Source organism: Mus musculus, chromosome 10 (genome assembly GCF_000001635.26).
Source record: "Mus musculus strain C57BL/6J chromosome 10, GRCm38.p6 C57BL/6J".
Lineage (NCBI taxonomy): Eukaryota > Metazoa > Chordata > Mammalia > Rodentia > Muridae > Mus > Mus musculus.
Genome location: NC_000076.6, coordinates 92237895 through 92259191, shown reverse-complemented (window position 1 = coordinate 92259191; position 21297 = coordinate 92237895). Strand labels below are relative to the sequence as shown.

At 41.9% G+C, this 21297-nt stretch overlaps 1 long non-coding RNA gene across 1 annotated transcript in view; it reads left to right on the top strand.

Annotated features, from left to right (window-relative positions):
• Positions 1-21297, top strand: part of Gm20757 (predicted gene, 20757) — a 204073-nt gene that overhangs the window by 116182 nt on the left and 66594 nt on the right. The window contains exons 6-7 of the long non-coding RNA NR_046027.1: positions 199-324; positions 1888-2050. This is a non-coding gene — a long non-coding RNA (predicted gene, 20757). The remainder of the gene's footprint in view (positions 1-198; positions 325-1887; positions 2051-21297) is intronic.

The following is a 21297-nucleotide window of genomic DNA, read 5'->3' as shown; positions in this document are numbered from 1 at the left end:
GCTCCTCAGTCTCCTTTGCTTTCTTGATGCTGTAGCTTTAAGGTGATTGGTTAGGGGGTCATCAGTTGATTCCGTGCCATCTGTTCTGTGTGACCCAGGTTCTAGTGGCTGATCCGGTGAGAATTCTGTGTCTCCAACCTCAAACTCAGACATCTCAGGTAAGTCGCTTTCATCTGCCATCTCTGTGTTTTTCCATAGTCTGCTTGCTTGAAGCTGCGGAAGTTTCTTCCCATTGAACCTGCTGAGTTTGTTTAACACTTCGGATGAAGGAACTGGTGAAGAACTTGAGGAGTGTGTTTCTCCATGCATTCAAAGACTAGCCAGGTTTCATTTTACTTTCTGCCTTTTCTTTCCGGTGCTGTAAGCGTGGTTGTACTTTCTTTGAAGTGACCCATGGGAAGAATGCTGCTTGCTTCATTTTGGAGAGTGCCTTTTGCTAGCTCCAGATCTGTTGTGTGGGAAATCCTTTTGACTACACTTGATTTTCTGAAAGAAAAAAAAAAAAAGTAAGAGGCCCCTTTATGTAGCAACTAGACTCTATAATGGGAAGTGGAGGAACTGTTTCTTCTAAAGTCATCTTTTACTTCCCTGCACTCATGCTGGCTTGCAGAACACTACTTGTTTTCCTTAAGCCAAATTCATCACTGATGGCTTTATTCACCATAAGGCCCGCTAGAACACAACTCAACTCTTCTGTAGGCTGGTCTTGTATGGCAACCAAGGATAACAGGGATGTAGCATAGAAGGTTTGGCTGTAAGATCAGAAAGAAAGAAATCCAAAGCATTACTCTAAGATTTATGGTGTAGCACCTGGAATAATATGTATTAGGCCGTGGGACGGTATTTAGGATTGGCTATCAGGAATCTGAAATTGGATATATTGGGTCTAGCATCCTAGCTCTCACCCAGCTAGTTAAAGTAATCACTTTAACTCGGTGAGACATTTGAGAGGTATGACTAAGTTGGAAAAGTACACCTGGAAGTCAAGGGCGAGTGCTGGTTAGTGGGTATAATTTGGTTTCCCACCAAGTGGAAGTACTATTGAAAACACTGACGTTTAAGATCACTTACTGAGACTGCAAGGAGGGGGGAGGTGAGCTGTGAAGAATGACAAAGAGGGAGGGACCAGGAAGGAACAGCTAGAAACCAAACAAATACAAAGCTTAAAGGAGGGGGTAGTGGAGTGTGTCAAATGCAACTGCTGAAACTTCAGGCACAAAAGCAACCCTGTGCACAACTCAGTCACAGAACAGCAGAGAACTAAAGGACATTACCCATCATAACCATCACTTTAAGATATAGGACACCCCTGGGGAAGACCATGGTCATTGCTTCCATATAGAGGACATCCCGGGGGAAGGCCATCATGACAATCCTGGGGAAGATCAGAGTCATTGCTTCCATATACGGGTACCCCTAAGGAAGACAATGATAATCCTAAGAGGCCAAAACATGACAACAAAATATTTAGTGAGAAACTGCCTAAATCACTTGATTGGATTGACTTGGCCTGTTGGGTTACAAGGTTCTGCATAGCAGGAAGAGACTAGGGGGAGCACAGTTGATTGACTCATCAAATAAATAAATGAGTAAATGAAGCTGCGTTTTCTTTAGACAGCTAAACATGTAATAAGTAATTAAGTGACCTCACCTCATTAATAAATAGTCACACGTTGAAAGGCTTAATTCTAATCCACTTGACTAAATTACAATTTTCATTTAAAAATATAATTAACAGTATAGATGTGAATTTTGAATGCATGCTGAATACAAAGGAGATGGATAGTTTGCCAGAATGCAGAGGGCACTAAATGTATATATAACACACAGTGTGGGACGGTTTTGGGTGTTTAATAACATTTCTTAATTCAATTCATTCCGTTGCAGGCTTGCTTTGATTTGTGTTGAGACAGAGCTGTATGTAACCCAGGCTGGCCTGAGACTTGGCCTTCTCTTTCTCCTCCTCCTGTCTCCATCTCCTGCTGGGATTCCAGGCGTGAATAGCTATGGCTGCAACATGTGGTCCTGGGGATTGAACCCAAGCCCTTAGGTAAGTAGTTTACCAACCTAGCTATTTCCTTGGCCTCACTTGTAAAGTTTTGTTTTTAATCTTGATTTTTATTGAAGAGGCTTCCGCTCACTGATAAACTCATGGTATGCTTGTATCCCTCAAAGTTTGCCCTGGTGCTTGATGATAGAAGGGCTATGGTGACACGGGCAAACCAAGTGACAAATATATTTCTTTTTAATGTATTTTTGTTTGTCTTAGATTTGTTTACTTTTTTCACGAATGTTTTCGTGAAATGTATGTTCCCATATGTACCACATGTGTATGTTTGGTGCCTGAGGAGGTCAGAGAGTTTCTGATGCCCTGGAAGTTGGATTACTGGTAGTTGTGAGTTACCATATGGGTGCTGGGAATCAAACCCAATTCCTCTGTAAGGACAATAAGGCTTCTTACACTGAAAGCCATCTCTCCAGCCCTACAAGCAGGTTTCTTAAAACAGTAAAGAGCTACTTAGTTATAGTTCTCTCTAGTGGATAGAACATATTTTTTTTATGCAGCATGCTATTAGGGTCTCTGTATTGTTTATAGTGGACAGACATGGTGTCTCTTAGGAGAATGTCTTAAGTTCTTTTTAAAGCTCTCTCTTGAAACACTTGATTAATAGTAGGGAAGTTCTGGGATGGGCTACCAGTTACCAGTTGGCCAACTCATGGACTAGATTCTGTGCCCAGTTTTCTTCTAGTACATATAACTTTATAATATGTGTTAACTTTCTTATTAACTCTGTAGAGTTTCAAGTTTCAGTTTCAAGATATTGACTCTGTGTGTGTGTGTGTGTGTGTGTGTGTGTGTGTGTGTGTGTGTGTGTATAGAGTCTTAGAAATGGCTACTTTTTTTGAAGGATTTATCTCTCCACATTGTTGGGTATGTGACTCTGACTATACACAAGAGGTAGAGAAATTGATTGTGACAAAGTACAACGGTGTAAGTGTGTAAAGGGAGACTGTTTCGTAGCTACAATTAATTTTTTGCAGACCTACTGTACCGTTGTCTTAATTAGGGCTTCTATTGCTATGAGGAGACACTATGATTATAGCAACTCTTATAAAGGAAAGCATTTAATTGGGATTTAATTAAGGTTGGCTTATACTTCAGAGGTTAAGTCCATTGTCATCATGGCAGAAAGCATGGTGGCATGCAGGCAGATGTAGTACGGGTGAGTAGCTCAGAGTTCTGTCTGTATTTGCAGGCATCAGGAAGAACAAATGACCCTGGGAGTGGTTTGAACATCTGAAACATCAAACCCCACCTCCTGTGACCCACTTCTTCCAGCAAGGCCACACCTCCTAATAGTTCCACTCACTATGAGTCTGTAGAGGCCATTTTTATTCAAACCAACACAATCATCTTCAAATTTTATAGAACATTTGTTGTGTATGTTTGTGTTGATGTGAAACCACCAATTTTGTGTGTTGCCCTCTAATTCAAAATTTGTAAAAATTGGCTTGAGAAGACATTTTCAAGACATTTTCTTGAGAAGCCCCCCTTGATGTTTTTCATCTTTCCAATTTTGCCTTTCCCAGAATGCCTTGCAGTTGTAGAGTCATACAGTATGAGTCCTTTTCAGACTGGCTTCCTACACTTAATAGTGTACATTTCCATTTCCTTCAGGTCTTTTCGTGGCTCCATGGATGATTTCTTTTAACTGCCAAACAGTATTTCCCTATCCTAATGCTACCCGAGTTAATGTGCCCATTTATCAACTGAAGATTATCATGGATGGTTCTGCATTTTGGCTGCTGCTATGAATAAAATTTCTACAAACTTTTAAATTTCAGACCCAATAAATGAGTTAGGTTCTCTTGAAAGCCCCTAGGGGCACTGTTTGGGGTTCATTCCTGAACCTCAAACAGTGCCCCTAGGGTACTTTCATTGAACTAATGTTCTCTTTGTACCAGGCATTCACAAGTACCTTACCATTTTCTGAGCCTCTCTCTCCCTGTGTATGTGTGTAATTTTAATCTGCTTTTCATTGTCAAGGAGTGGGACATTTGCTAAGAATTGAGACTGTGGGATTTCTTCTTATCTACACTATCCATGGAAGAAGTTTGAAAGATCCTAACATGGGTGACATCATATTAATTTTTCACAGGCTTTGTCGGCCATCACTGGAAAGAGAGTCCCATTGGACTTGCAAACTTTATATGCCCCAGTACAGGGGAATGCCAGGGCTAAAAAATGGGAATGGGTGGGTAGGGAAGTGGGGGGGGGGTATGGGGGACTTTTGGGATAGTATTGGAAATGTAATTGAGGAAAATACGTAATAAAAATATTTTTTAAAAAAGGCATTGTAAAATGAGCAAATATTGTTAAGTAGATTTGGCATGAGGTGTAGCTATTTGGGATTGTTTTGTAGTCATGATCATTTAGGAATCGAAGGGACTAAAATCCCCCTAGTGACAGAAGAAAGAGAACTGCCAGCAATTTAGGGTATGCTTCCTTATCTTCTGGGGGTGTGGCTCTTACTCACTTGGAATAAATAATCTGTATGTACGCATGCAAGTACACATGACAGAGGCATGTAGAGAAATAGGCACAGGAAGAATGAGAGACAATGACTACAGAACTGTACAAGAAATGTTTTATTGTGCCTGTGAGATTCCAGATTCCACAGAAATTCAAAGGATGACGTGGAAGCACACTGGCGTGCTGAGTACTGACATCTTGCTCATTGTCTCAGAGAACATCTCTGCTTCCAGATCTGTGAAGTGAATCAGGGACCTTTAAATGCTCTCTTTCCTCAGCAGGCACGATGCCGAGCGTTATAGTAATCGAAGAAAATAATTGGCTCCTGCATCTGATGTGCTGGTCCAGCTCTTCCTCAAGGCCTCTTTAGTGCCTGAGCCACAGAGCACATGGCTTTGACTGTTGCATACACAGCAGGCAGGAGTCGCCCGGGGTCCATGGGTGGCCAGCTTCAGCCTGACTCTCGATGCTGATGGTGTTGTAGGATATTACTTTCATAAAACACCTTGTGATAAACAACTTTTCTTGAGAGTCTAGGCAATGGATTTCTGGAAAGTTCCAAAGGAAGAATTTCCATCAAGGCTTACCAGGCTGCTGCTCAGTAAACCATGGTTGTGCCCATTCCAGGATTCAGGGGCACACATAGTGATATGCTTTAGAGTTCTCTACTTATCAACCAATCAGCTCTATAGTAATAGTTCTAGTTTTTCTGTTCTAGTTTTTCTCTGGCTGAAATAACTGTGCCGTTTTGGTCTGCACTTTGGGCTACTTTGAAACAGTGTTTTACTTCCCAGCCAAACTCAAATGATTTCTCTAGGGACCTACAGCATGTGCCCATGTTCAGGTCCTCCATATGATTTCAGTGGGGTCCACCTTCTTGAATGGTAATCTATTGGCAATTGATGTATAGAACAGATATTGACTTCAAGTTGACCATAGTATTTCCTATGATTTTTATAACTTGAACTGGGTCGATAAAAACGTTCTATATTAAGGTCACAATAGTGGATATGGTTGTATAGGTTCACCAATACTCACTGAAATGGGTGTTGAAAATAAGCGCATTAGTTGCAACTATAATAAATCTCAACATGAGATGATGGGGGTGAGAGGCTATGCTTTAAAATTGAAACCAAAAATACATAATACCACAGGCATGGGTTCCAGTCTTGTGTGTTAGAAGAGATTACAAGAGGTAAGCTCATATACCAATACAGAAGGATGAGAGAGAGGAGATGAGGGCACTTCTGTAGATTCTTATTTCTCCCTCCCACTTTTCCCATCTGCCTGTTTCCTTTCGGCTCAGCAAAGTTTTATGCTCTGATAAACTGTTTTACATAAACTTGTTCAACTTGCTTATAACCAAAATGTCTAATACAGAGATAAAAGGCCACCATGGTTAGAGTGATCAGAGAAGTTAGAGGGAGCAAAACAAGGGGAGATGGATGCTCTAGGGGACTGAGAGGAGAGATAGAAAGACACAGCAGTGGCAATGTAAAGATAGCTTGGCATGGAATACTGATGTATATGGCATCTGTGGAGACTGGCTTTCAAATCAGGGCAGCTTAGAACAGGAACTTTGAAATCAGATGCACTTGAGTCTAAGTCTGATCATCCCTACGCGTAGGTTCATGTCCTAAGCCCAGGTCTCTGAGGTTCAGGTAGTGGTTAAAGATCTGAATGAAACAAGCCATGTAAACCATTAGATTACCTGTCGCAGAGATGGAAGTGTTATCAGTAATAGTAGGGGTGGTTATTGATGTTTTTGATGATGGAAAAATGAAAACCCATTGTTTTTTAAATTCCAAGTTAATAATTGGTAAAACTGATACCAGGGCCTACACAAATTACTAGCCACAATGTCATCCATCAGAAAAGAAGGAAAGGATCCCTAAGAATCAGGAATGGTTCCCCAAGGATATAATGTACCAGACCAATTCCTTGTCCCTTCCCATATTTCTGTAAGGCAAAGGAGTAGAGACATGCTATTGGCATGGTGTGCCCATCTAAGACATTGAGTAAAGGAACCATAATCCGTAACTTGGACATTTTAGCCAGAGTATCTCTTTGCATGTTGAGCCTAGAGTTCTGAACGTGGAGGACTGAGCGTTAGAAAGCCTGTCTCTGTACCGACCTAAAATGTGTGTGTTTGCATTCAGTTTTGCTGTTAGGAAGCCAACCAACAGTCTCCTTCCTTTGACTTCTGAGAAACTTTCTGTCTTCCATCAGATATTTCTGTGCCTATGACACCAGCCCTCTGTTTTCCATGCTGCTCTTCAAACAAAGTAATTTCTTAATGCTTTATCTCCTTTTCTTCAGAACCTTTTAGGGCCACGACCCTTCTGAAATGTGGTGCTCTTGGAGATGCTTGTACTGTTTCTGATGTTTTTTATGTTTGTGCAGATTACAAAAGGACTGATCCTCAGGATGCATTAATATTTTGAGTCTTTTGATTTTAGTGCTTAGATCATATTAAAGGGGACACATTGCAGTGCTGACTCATTTTGAACTTGAGAAGAACAAAATAGATGTTTTTTTTTAATTTTAATCTAAATCTACACTTCTGGCTGCACTATTATTGTTGATCAAAAAAAAAAAACCCAAACAAACAAAAGAACCTTAAACTCTCAGGTTTGCCATTATCCTTCTTGCTGTTTCAGTATAGCCTGACAACATGCACATTTTGTCACCAGTAATGTCTCTGTGGACTCCATTCCCTCTAGTTTGTGACTGCATCATCCCACATCATGAACCATTTGAACAGCGTTGACTAGGATAGAAGCAGCTATGGAACCCTGAAGTGTGTCCAGCAATCCCCTTCCATCTTAGTTGAGTTTCATTCATTGTAACTATCTCAGCGACAGGTCAACTCACTGAGAAGGATTGCAGACTGGCCACCTTCCTTCCCTTTACATGGCAATCTTGAACGACTTTAGAGTTGTGAGAGGCTCCTTGGTTGGGAACTTTGGAAACAGAATCAACAAACGTTGTGGGGTTTGGCTGTGGACCATCTCCATCCACCTGAAGGGAAAGAGAGCTTCGCACCTCTAGATTGTTTTCATATGGAAAGAGTCTAATGTGTCTTAGGCTGGTCAGTTTACCTGTGTAACTGAGGCTAACTTTGAACTTGGTCCTCCAGTTTCCACTTTCAGAGTGGCATAGGCCTGCCCTACCATGCCATTATATATGGTTCTGAACATTGAACTTGGGCCTTTGTGCATGATAGACATATATATTCTACTAGCCACGTTACACCACTAATATGTGTTTATAGCTGCCAAGAGAGCCATCTGTAGAGAATTGGTTCATCTGAGTCTGGAGGCTTGGTGATAGAATCTGGGAGAGACAGATCAGCTGGAGATCCAGGGAACAGCTTCTGTTTGGCAAAGGCAACCTCTAACAGAATTTCCTCTCTCTCTCTTAGGGGACAGTACTCTGTTCTCTCTGGACCTCTCAGCTCACTGGATGAGCCCCTTCCACACACTTTATGTAAAGTCATTTACATCATTGAATGTCTGTCGGTGATAAATGTTAGTCAAGAGGTTGTCTTTATAAGAACATTTAGAGTGGTGTTTGAGTAGTTGTGAGGTTTGGATATTTCAGTCTTCAAAATGTATGTGTTGTCACCATAACCCCCAATGTGATAGATAGTATTTAGAGGTGTGGCCTTTGCTGGGTAATTAGATTTCATAGATTTTGTGACCTTGTAAGAAAAGGAAGAGATGCTCTCTCCCCATCCCTATCTCTCCTCCTTTGCCCCCTGTTTATTTTCTTTCTCCCCCAATTTCCTTCTGTTTACCAAATTAGGACTCAACTAGAGTGAAGCTGTCCTCATGCCAAGTAAAGGGTCCTCAGCAGAACTGAGCATACTGGAATTCTGATCTTGGGATTTCCAGCTTCAGATACCGTGAGCAATATAAGCCACTTCTGTTGTTTCAGCCTCCTGATCTAAAAAACATTGTGCTAACTAACGTGGTGACCCAAACAAGGTGACACATACCTAGGGATAGGAGCCTACCATAAAGGTTTGTCAAGCCGAAGTGGACAGCTAATTTCAGAGGCACTGTGGTGAGCAGGGAACACGCTGTGATTATTTCAGGCCCAGGTTATTCATCCTGTCCAGAATTTGCTCTCAGAAAGGAGACATTTTGTATCAGTCACTGACTCTATCATGATGTTTTGATCAACCATGGGCTATAGATGATATTTGTTCTGAGGTTATGACAGCACCAAAAGAGCCTACCTAGTGATATAATACCGTCTATTACTTCTGTGTTTGTGGTGAAGCTGGTGCAAGTGGACATAGTCTTCACCTAGAGTTCAGGGGCAACCAACCCATCCAGCTCGGTATACCATATGGCAGTTGGAAGTGTTTAGCACTCACCGCTACTGGTTTATAAACACGTTACGCCTGACTCTATGGTTTTGTCAGGATGTATACCTTCCACCTATAAAAAGGGAACTTTGAATTAGTGTCTCTGCTACGCTGAAGTGGCTGCAGCTGATGCATCTCATGGTTGCCACATCTCTATTTTAACATCACGCCTGAGGAGTAGTGTGGTTGACTTTTCCATTATGTGCCCATACCTGATATCCCAGTGTGCGGTGGACTATACCACCTAGGTTGCGTAAATACAGGCCGTGATGTATTACCACGATGGCACTGAAGGCCATGTTTCTCAGAACTTCCTCTGTCATGCAGCAGATTATGCCTGTTTGCCTGCAGTGTACCCTTGAATATCATCTTATTTGTTCAAAGTTAACATTGGCAAGTTGCAGTCTTTTGAAAGAGATGATTTTTATCTTATTGTTTATTAATGCATATTATATATTGGTGGAAGTCAGAGTGATATTCCAATACCTTGCGTACAGCACTCATTATGCAGTACAACCTTTCCCTACCTACCTCTGCCACTAAACCCCTTCTGCCTCTAGTGATCATGACTTTCCCTTAAGGTCACCTCCACTTAGAGAATGTGCAGTACTTGTCTCTCTATGTCTGGCTCATTTTACTAAAATGAGTCTTTTAGCCCTTTCCATTTTGGTGGAAATGACATAGTTTCACTGAAAAAAAAAATCTTTGTATGCACCAAAATTCCGGCCTTATATATGGCTTCTAGGGATGGTTCTGCTTCGGCTTCTTGGGGATGATACTTATTTCCTTACCTGTAAAATGGGTAAATAGACGTCAGGTTGTAAGATGTAGATCAGATGAGGTAAGATGTGTTCCTGGCTGCACTGGTGCCTGACACTGGGGTTATATGTCAAATGGTAGCTTAGGTGATGAGATACAGTTTGCTGATTTGTAGTGTGGTATTCACTGTACATACAACCACTTTGCGTGGTCACTGTCTCATACAATCTTCATTTACTTGGCTAAATTGAAGATTCCATTTAGAAATGTTGGAAGATCTAAATAACTGTATAAGCTGCTTTGCAAATTGTGTGTGTGTGTGTGTGTGTGTGTGTGTGTATGTGTGTGTGTGTGTGTGTGTGTGTGTGTGAGAGAGAGAGAGAGAGAGAGAGAGAGAGAGAGAGAGAGAGAGAGAGAGAGAGATTTTCACTTGTTGAAATTCTTTGTCTGGATTAAGCAAAGACATTCAGAGTCAGGGGACGGCAAGATGGGCCCAAGAGCTCCCATTGCCTGAAGCACACAGCTGGCAAGCATAATTCTAATCCACACTGAGGTCCCTTTTGAGGCTCACAGTGCAGACTGTCCTAGTTTATCCAAACAGTGAGTTCTAGGGAGACACCAAACAGATGACAGCTGAGCAGCCTTACTGAACAGAGCAGAACACATGGTCACACACAATATTTGTAAATAAATTAGCAAGGATGAAGAATTCAGGGCTGGAATGGAAAGAGAACAAGACTCGCTTCCCTTAATTGAAAGGACTTGGCTGACAAAGGACAAAGCGTGGTTCACTTTTGTGGGGGGAAGGACTTGGAACTAGGTAGCCTGTCTCTGTTTTCAATTCCATGCCTGATTAAACTTTCAAAGAGACAGTGGATTTCGTTTGGCTGCCCCCTCCAGAAAAAAAAGCTAATTCCTAGAATAAATTAAAGGCAAATGATTGGGGCATAAGAAAACATCTTGTATTATAATGGAGTTTTGAAAAATAAAATCTGGAAAGAAACAGAAGAGGGTGGAGGGGATGATTCTGTAGATAAACTCCCTTCCTTGCAAGCATAAAGACCTGAGTTCAAGTGCCGGAACCCATATTTTAAAAACCTAGGTATGGTAGTGTGTGCTTTTCATCTCCATACTGAGATGGTAAGGACAAATAGATTCTTGGATGTCTCTGGCCAGTTAGCCTGGCCTAATCCGTGAGATCTGGGCCAGTTAGTGAGAGACTCTACCTCAAGAAATAAGGTTGACTACTGGCCTCCAGAAATACAAATACTATGTGCACTTACACACACACACACACACACACACACACACACACACACACACACACACTCTATATATATATATACACATTATCTGTGAATGTGATTCCACTAGTACCAGTCATTCTAATAGACTAGATTAACTCAAAGTACTTTTCCTAATAGAGCCTATTAGCATCCGTACTGTCCTTTTGCTCATCCTTCATCTTTCCTTCTCTGCCAAGGTTGTCTGACAGTCACATTGGTGACCCATGTGCACTTGGCAGAAGGAAGCTCAGGCACAGGCCTGGTGTGGGGAAGGATGTCTTCTCAGTAATTGCCCTGCGCCCTTGATATTTTTCCTCTCTCACCTGAAGTTAGGTCTGTGTGAAAGAAGGAAGGGATGAGGGGTGGAAACCAGAAAAGGGAGGCTAGACTGAGAGACAGAAAGGGGGGAGGGAGGGAGGAGGAGAGATAAAAGGCAAAGACAGAAGAGGATTAGTGCTATACAGACAAGCAGAAATAAAAAGGAAGCAGAGGGAGGTCTTGATGGTGTCCTGGCTTTTTGGCTGCTGTCCACTGAGCAAGATTGATTCTATGATAACTTATCAAGGGTAGAAAGAACTTTGCGCTTTGGATGAGATTTCTGCTTCTGTCGCCTTAATCGGATCTCAGCTCCGAGGCCCTCCATTGACTGAATTCCCTCTAAGCCAGAGATAATAGAATCTCAGCTTCAGAAAAGCCTTTGAGGTTGTCCAGTTCATGTTGTAGGGAAGAGGAGCTAAAGCCCTGAGAGAGGCTGACTCGGCCAAGGTCATCCAGCCAGCTGTGGCTGCAGCTGCACCAGGAGCTATGGCCCCCCACCCCCAGTGTGGAGCTGGGCACTTTTGTCACTGCTGCAGGCACACGCTTGGCCCACTGCTCACTGTTCTCATTATCTGTGCTTTGATGTCACTTGGAGCTTTCCCGAAAATGTGATCAGACAAACGCTAGTTGGCTCGTGCATTCATTTCCTCTTCTTATGCCTTTCCAGGATGCAGAAGAAACAGGCTGTCCTATGAATTCTAAACACCTTGGCGAAGTATAAAAGTTCTGAGCAATCCTCCCCCCTCCACAGTTCCAGGAGGGTTCACGCTTCAGTGACTCTAATCCACTCTCTGTCCCTTGCAAACATTCCGTCCCTTTTTTTTTTTTTTTTTTTTTTGCATCCTCCTAAATACTATCCCTTTTATCTGAAAAACCAGCATAACAATGGCAACAACTGGGATGGATTGGCTGCACACAATGCCTCACTAACAATTATTAATTGTAAGTCACCAAGATTGATTACCTAGTGACTGTGCTCTGAACAAGGCAGGGGTGTTAAGAAACCACAAAGCAGCCAGCCACTGCTTCTGGGCCTGAAGGGCAGAGTTAATTGTGTTGTTCTGGGAATATCATCAGGCATGAGCTGTGGGTCAGAGAGGGAAACAGACCATTCTAGGTGTGTCAGGCAGGACAAGAATTAAAACAAGGGGTGGGGTGCATGGAGAAATCAGGAGCTGAACAGAAAGAACATGGACATTCTCAGCTGGGTGTTTGTTTGGTTGTTTTTGGTTTTTTGTTTTGTTTTAGTTTTTGTTTGTTTGTTTGTTTGTTTTGTTTTGTTTTGTTTTGGTTTGTTTTGTTTTTGTTTGTTTTGGTTCCTGCTAAAGTTGCAGAACATTTACTAGTAGTGAGAACAGGAAATTCTAGAGACTGAACGGAGACCCACACGTGCACCCACCTCCATGAGCAAGCACTAATCTATCCCTCTGTGTTTCCTGTCATGGAAGCTCTTATTGGTGTCCTACAGACTGGAAACTTGCTGACAAAGAATTCTAGGAAATGTGATTCCTAAGATGTGATTCTTAAGTTTTTCTTTCTTTTTCTTTTAAGATTTATTTATTTATTTAATTTTGTATGTTAGTATGAGTACACTGTAGCTGTCTTTAGACACACCAGATTCCATTACACGTGATTGTAAGCCACTGTGTCATTAATGGGGCTTGAACTTAGGACCTCTGGAAGAGCAGTCAGGGCTCTTAAACACTGAGACATCTCTCCTGCCCAAACTTTTCTTCTTGAGATACAAGGTATAGGACAGAAGTAGAACGATGATGCCAGACTGGATGGAGCCCAGATCATGTTAGTGTTTTTTACTCTGCTGAGGGACACCGGAGACAAATTACATTTGAGGACTTCCATCTCTGCTCCAAGTAAACAAGAACGTTTCCTCATTAGATAAAGTGAAGTATCTCCCTCTAATCACCATAGCATGCACGGTAATACTGACTCAGAAAAGGGTACCAAGCACATCACATACAAAACACAAAGGCAGTAAAGGCTACAGCCATTCTGTATAAAATGATAACATTAGAGGTCAAGACACCTTGTCTCTAAACACTTCAGCCTTCCTGGGCTATCTGTTCCTGCTTGCTGCTATTTCAGTGGGCTGTGGTCATGAATAAGTGTATCTGTGTTCCGACACATCTTTCTTTACCATAGAAGTGGGCTTGTTTATCTCTGAAAAGCATATCTCTTTGAGCTGTTATCTAAACACCAAGCCAAATGGCAGCAAGACACATAAACAAAACAAACAAACAAAAATAACAAAATCACAAGCTCTCTCTTCTAAGACAGACTTATTCTTTTAAATATGTATTTCAGATATTTGGTAGACTTGTCTGAAATGCCATCATATGAGAAACTCAGAAGAAGGTAAAGATACATAGTGGGCAGGAAGTGTTTGCTTAGTTGTTTTAATGTTTAGGATGGGTAATGTGGGCAGTTCTTAACCTTCAGTGAGGAAGCAAAGTCTAGCATATGTCATAGTTACCTGCCAATTTAATATGTGTAGTACCTGGCCCATAGAACTCTTATCACAGAGTCTGAATCTAGGTATCTGTACTTGCTAGTTTTGTGTCAACTTGACATTGGCTGGAGTTATCACAGAGAAAGGAGCTTCAGTTGGGGAAATGCCTCCACGAGATCCAGCTGTAAGGCATTTTCTCAATTAATGATCAAGGGGGGAGGTCCCCTTGTGGGTAGTGCCATCTCTGGGCTGGTAGTCTTGGTTCTATAAGAGAGCAGGCTGAGCAAGCCAGGGGAAGCAAGCCAGTAAAGTACATCCCTCCATGGCCTCTGCATCAGTTCCTGCTTCCTGACCTGCTTGAGTTCCAGTCCTGATTTCCTTGGTGATGAACAGCAATGTGGAAGTGTAAGCTGAATAAACCCTTTCCTCCCCAACTGCTTCTTGGTCATGATGTTTGTGCAGGAATAGAAGCCCTGACTAAGACATTATCCCCGCAAAGAACAATTTTATATCCTCCTTATCAATTCTTTTAATTGCAAGTGACAGAAACCCAGTGCAAAAAAGCCTCATGTCAATGGGAGGATGACACAGCTCCTCTGGCTAATAGTGCCATGGGTGTTCCTGGTTCGGTGTGAAGTTGGCAGTCAGGGTGCTTTAGTGTCAAAAACAATCAGTGTTTCTCCATCCCTTAAATCTGTGTCTGTCCTCATTCTCACTCGCTTTTCCTTGGGAGAGTTCTGGGTATGATCTCTTTAAACCCCAAAGCAAGACGTGCTATTCTTTCTGTGTTAGCAAAGTCCCAGCGTATTCTATAGCCTTAAGCCAGATCATGTGACCGCAGTACAGAACAAATGGCTCTGGTGGGCAGGTTGGAAAATTCTGATTGCTGCAGTCAAAATGATCCCTCATCGATGGAATCATTCAGTCCTAGTTGTGTGGGCTGAGAGTAAAGGAGGAAGTGTAGGTTCTAAAAGGGAAATCAAAACATTCTCAAACTTTATGCTAGACAGCTTTTCCTCTACTATAACAATATTCCCGATACAGTCAGCTTATAAAGAGAAACGATTCATTTTGATTCACAGTTTTAACCAGTTGCTTTGGATCTACAATAAGACAGGATACAGCAGGCACATGTGGCAAAACCAACCCACTTATCTCTTCATCCAGGGACAAAAGGCAAAAGAGAATAACTATAGTTTCACAATTCCCTCTTAGGGATCCAGCACCAATAATCTAAAGATTTCCCACTAGGCCCTGCCTCGAACAGACCCCACTTCCTCTCCACAGCTCCCTCCTGGGGAACCAAACCTATATCACATGGCGAACAAGGCCTAAACAACAGCACAGTGAGAGGCAGGCTAGACAGATAATACTTGCAAGTGTGCTAGATGGTCTTTCATGGAGTTCCAAGTTCCTGCCCATATGCTTAAGTATAGGTGCCAGAAGGAAGCAGACTTTATCGCGGTTGCTCAGCCGAACATCTTAATGGTGCTCTTAAGTAGTGGTACTACCTCAGCCATAGGCATACCAACTGGAGCGAGATCAGTAAATAAGGCTGGGCAGCCAAATGAAGCTCAATTAATTGGAGTGAGTGGAACACACTTTCCTGAGGTACTTCTCGGTGTGGTTTGTTGAATGAGATGCAGGGTATCCGTTCTTAAGCCAGCATCATATGATTGTGTATTTTTCTTCCCTTCCGTTTTAGTTCTCAGAGCAACAGTTAACCCCCTTCCTTCTTACACACACACACACACACACACACACACACACACACACACACACACACACACACACACACAATGCACACACACACCTCACACACACATGGTGCATGGGTTTGGAAACCGACAGGGTCTATTGCATCCTTTCTCAGAAGCAGTGGCACCTGGCTTTTTCCTTTTAGCTTACTCACTGAAGTAGGTGAAGGCTTTGAAGCTTCTAAAAGCAAAGAGCCCATAGATTTCATTTCATCAAGGTTGCAAAGTTACTGGTTTCCTCATGCCCGAAACAGACCCTACCCTATCAACCGTGGCTATGTAATTTATGTGTGGCCACAAGGACCACGGTGTGAGCAGGCAGTGACCTTTTAGATGACTGCCTAAGCCTTCATTAAGAAGAGCATCCAAAATGACAGCCCTGCCTCTAAGGAAACCCAGCATTCCACACTGGTAGCCCAAGCAGTGAAAATTCACTTGGCGTGGGATTCTCCTCTCCCAGGCCCCCATGCCGGGAGCCAGGGGCACAAGACAGTGTGTTGGCAGATTCCAATCACTTAGAAGCTTTCCTTTCTGACTCTGCTTTGTAAGAATGCATCTAGTTAAATCCACAGGGTCATTGCCTGCGGCTTTCAAAACACGAGGTTTTATGAAGGAATTCGGACCTGGAATCCAAGGTTCAGAGCCCAGACCTTCAAACAGATTAATCGCCATGGGGAGCAACAGAAGAGCTTCCCAACTTTAGCTTCGTCCTGTGCCCTAGCAACCATGGGCCCCTATTCAACAGACTCAGGTCTGCAGTATAGTCTGTTGGACAGAGTGCTAGGCAGGGTGCCAAAGAACTGGGGCAGACTCATTTCAGCCCTGCCACTGGCTCCCCATGTTCCCCCTTGAGCAGGTTCTTAACTGTTCTGTCTGCGTTTGCAGCTTATTAAGTTAAGAGGAGTACAATAATACACCAAGACACATAATTCCAGGACGGGGAGAGTGAGGGAACAGGTGGATGTGTGTTTTGTGGGCAGGCAGGAGTGCTGTGTCTAGAAGGCAAGTAAATCATTTGCAGTGGAGAAAGTATCCTGTTTTGTCTGGTGGATAAAATAAGTGACTATTTGATGGTGTGACATTTGCTTCCTTATGAGATGAGGGGGAAACGAAGAATAATAGGCAGACAGAGAGATAAACAGAACTAAGAAACAAGTTAAGAATTGATTGTGTGACTGGTGAGTTCAGTACAATGACCCATAAGATATTCCAGAGACATATGTTTAAATTTAAAACTTTTTTTTCAATTTAAAGATCATATCACCCATCGTTCTCCTATGAGAAGTGCTAAACAAAGGGTCTGCCAAATCAGCAAAATAACAAATTTGAAACGGTAGTCAGAAAGCAATTTTAATGAGTCACTTGACTGTCCCGCATGCCAGATGAGGAACCTGCAAAGATGTGTGTGGTTTGGTAAGGACATCTAACTTGTATTATATGCTTTAGGTATGGGTTTTCCTTTATGTTCAGGAATCACCATTTCTTTCTGTCAGTAGGTGCAGAAAGTGTAGTGAAGCCTCATGTTTTACAGACTAGGAAAATGGAGGTTCATGTACAGTCGTTAAATAGGCTACCCTGGGCATGTTTGCATATAGTTTAAACTCAAGAAGTTGGTTGATTCTAAATGGAGTACTAGCCTCTCCCATTTCTACCTAAGATTACTCTGTCTAGCCAGTGCTCTCACAAGAGACCAGACAGCCTAGAACTGAACATGTCATCTACAAAAAGAGATGCTAAGTCTAGGCAGGATCCTCAGGTTAGCAAACAAGGACACTATGTGTTCATTCATATTTGAGTTTCAGACAACAATGATAGCTTATGGTAAGTGTAGCCCTTGAACAATTTGGGAACAGTTTGGGATATCCTGCTACTGATTTGGAAATGTATCTGATTGACCTACATTTCATCTTATAACTTACAACCTTCTTCTTGGACTTCATGGTCACACACCACAAAGAACAAGACTCACACAGTGACTTCCTCCTTATGAACCATTCCTCTGTTTAACACCTAGACTGATGTTAAAGATACTTGTCCATGTTTGATGAAATCTAAATGCCTTAAGCATATGATAGACATGGGTGACTGACCATGAGAGAGACATGAGTACCAGGTAGAGAGGTGACACTCATGTATGAATGGGCTGTAATACTTTTGAAGGAATTCGAAGACAATTTCTGCTCAGATAGCAATAAAAGAGTAACTCTGTGCCCTTCAGCTGCCTAGAAATCAGCACACACACACACACACACACACACACACACACACAGACACATATAGACACACACAAACACACATGTACACATACATACACATGCACAGAGAGACAGAGACAGAAACAGAGAGACAGAGACAGACTGGCAGATGGACAGACAGACATAAGATTGGAAATAATTTTTCAATTCCAATCATTTATCCACCTACATTTCCACCCATGGTATTTATCTACCTCTTCTTCTTAGAGATTAAAGTCAATAACCTATTTTAGGACAGCAGCTCCCCAGAAGATAAAACAGAACTTATTTTCCAGTCTTAAATGCCATTGAATTAGGCACGTGTAGGTTTTAATATTGCTTATGCAGATTCCCAACAATTCTCCTACGTCTTACGTATGGCGAAGGCCATGGGTAAATCACTAATAACTCCTATATGTAGAGTGTGTGTATCACCTTACCTTCTTTGGATATTGGAAGGGGAAATGGTGTGAATACCAGCATCAAGAAGGATGTGCAAGGGGCTGACGTTCAGAAACAGTGAACTTAGAAGCAGTTATAAAAGCATCCATTTTTCTGTGGGTACGATGCACATTGATCATAAGCATCTCTTGTACCAAAGAAACTAATAAAACACCTGCTGATTATTAAGCTTGAACTTTCCTTTGGCTGCCCTGGTATAAGCTGAATTTTATACTCTGAAGGTTTTCCTTTCATCAGAGTGAGTGCCACTTCCTGAGCAGACCCACAGTTGGAATTGCTAACTTGTTCAGCGGAGGATAGTGCTGTACAGAGTTGTAAGAAGTGATGCCCACGCACAATAGGTTCATGTTCTTTTGTTTGTTTGTTTTGTTTTGTTTTGTTTTGTTTTGTTTTGTTTTGTTTTGTATCAGTGAATTAAATAAGTAGGCATGGAACTTAAAAACTCTGCAGTGTGAAAAGGTGTCAGGAGACCTATGAAATGCATCTTCAACGTCTTTTGTCTAGGCTCAAAACTCAACCTCTGATTTTTAAATGGCTCGTGGCATACTTAAAGAGGGTGTCTTCTACCATGAAAGTGACATTTGGCCCAGAGAGAAAACGCATCTCAGATTACGTTCCTGTTGCTAACCTTGAAAAAGGCTGCTGGTAAGCGGCTGTAGGAGTGCTCAGATATGGGCTTACAAATGCTAAAGCCAGTTATGGATTTCAATCTGGCCAGTGACAATTTATCTTCTTGTTCCTTTTATCCTCACCCAAGCCATTAGGTAATCAAGTTTAGACTATTCGCATATGCATTTTCAATATTTATCTTCAGGCCATTTAGACCAAGGTGCATTTCCGTGATTAAAAGCGACTCAATAAGGAGAGTTATGAAAAATGACTATAAAAGAAGAAAATTGGAGAGATAAGCTAAATAAACGAAACCAATTAGAAAACAGGCTTCACAAAGAGATGAAAATACATGTAATTTTGTGGAAGAAATAGATGTTAGTTAAAGGTTTATAAAGTGCTTGGGGGGAAATGAGAGTCAGCCATTTAAATGTGAGGCAGAGACGAGCTGGCAATCAGTGGAGTTGATGGAGTGGGGGAATAAATTATCCCAGATTCAAGGCTTTAAATGGGGTTTCAATAGTGTTTTGAGACAGAATGTCAGAAGACCAGCATCGGTGAATTACAGAGATCAAGAGTGGAGGTAATGAATAAGCTCAAGGAGTCTGCGTGAGGGAAAGGGCGAGAAGGGTTTCCACGAGACGGAAGTGGGTTTGAGCATTAATGAGTAGCTTATTGCAACTGAAATATGAATATTCAGCAGGAACACAAATTGTCAGATTAAGTAGTTAAGAAATGATAGGAACAAAACAGGAAATAGATAAGAGAGTAGACAGGAAGTGACGTGTGGGCTTTATTTTTAATTTCTTTTTTTAATATTAACAGTCCTGATCACAAATTGAGGATCTGTGACAGTCAAAACAATAATGAAAGAAGGTAATGTGGAAGGAAGAGGAAGTCATGGCTCCTTTCTGAAAATCTAAATTATGGTTGGTAATTCATAGTCTTCCAGGAAGGGGTTGCAAATTCTCATATAACATACCCGTTTCTTTCTTTTTAAAAAAATATGTATTCAAGTGTCATAAACTGGGATAATTTGTAGGATTTTCTTTTCTCATTTATAGCCATGCTGGATCAATTTTTTTCACTATTATCATGTATAAGGCTTTCGTCTCTCTTCCACAATGTCTCAAGGCCAAGGGGCTGGCTGGCTAGTCTCCGCCCATTGTTCCCACTGGAGAAAAAGCACCTGTCCTTAATGGTTTGGCCTATTTTACTATTACGCAGAGGCAAATGGAGATGCAAAATAGAGACCTATGTTAGGAGTGGGAGACCCAGATGTAGAGTGAAAGTTAAATTCAGAAATAAGCAGTCTGAATAGAAGGCTAGGACAATATTAAGCAATAAGAACCAATTCCAGAAAATGTCTGACCGCTGGGGAGGTCAGGTTGACCACGGGGGAAGAAAGACGTTTCAAGTTGAAAATTGACCGTTAGCTCCTGCCTCATTTTGCCTGACAAGGGCTATCCACATACTTAACACAAATGGATGTTTTTCTTCTTCTTGGGCAGGCAAATCCATTACATAATTTTCTAAAAAGGGTGTCTTCTTGCAGTGATAGCTATGGAGTGCTTTCTGCCTTGTTAAGATGAATCATCTTAGGCTTCTGTTTCTGATCTTGAATTTGACCTGACTCTTCCCAAGAATTTTCTAAGGCAATGCAGAGTCCACCATTGTCGATCTAAGATGAACTGAACAGTTGAGGGAAGCTGAGAAGTTCATCTGGTAGACCTATCAGTTGAGAAATCTACTCCCATGCTTTGTTTTATTTTGGCTTTTTTTTTCTTCTTTGCATGAAAGTTGAGCTGCTCTTCAATGGCAATCACAGCTGATAGACACAAAATAGATGATGACACTTCAAGCAGACATTCGCATGACTAGCAGTTGAGTCCCATAGGTGAGGATGTCTTTGCTGTCTTGACTTAGTTCCCTAATAGACTCATTGGCAGAATGCAGAGATTTTTTTTTCTCTCTTACTAAATGACCACGGGGAATCAGGTGCCTCCTATTAGGCATTGATAAAGCCACCTTCCTCCTCTGAACCCATTCCACAACAGCTGCATGATCCCAGGTCTCCATTTGTGGTCTTCTATTGCAAAACAAATGGCAGCTTTTTCTATGAAGCAGTAATCTGTGTTACTGAGTGCTGATGGTTCATTTTAACACCAGCAAGATGGATCTCTTCCTAGCTGAAGTGCTAATGTGGCACTTCCTGGGATCAGAGAGCCCAAACAAAGAGCCAGAGATGGCCTTGTGCACTCCAAGACTCTAAAAATCACTTTCAGTCGACTTCCAATGTGATTGAGGCCCCCATCCCATCAGATGGGCAGCACTTATTTCAGTGGAAAACAACTGAGGAGTGAGTTTATAAGCATGAGTTCTTTGGGGCGCAGGGGGTGGGGGAAGAAATAACGAAAGAAAGCAAGCACATTTCATGGTGCCTGGTTAAGGCTTTGGATCCTCGGGAAGAGATTTGAACGGTCTAGTGCCTCCTAT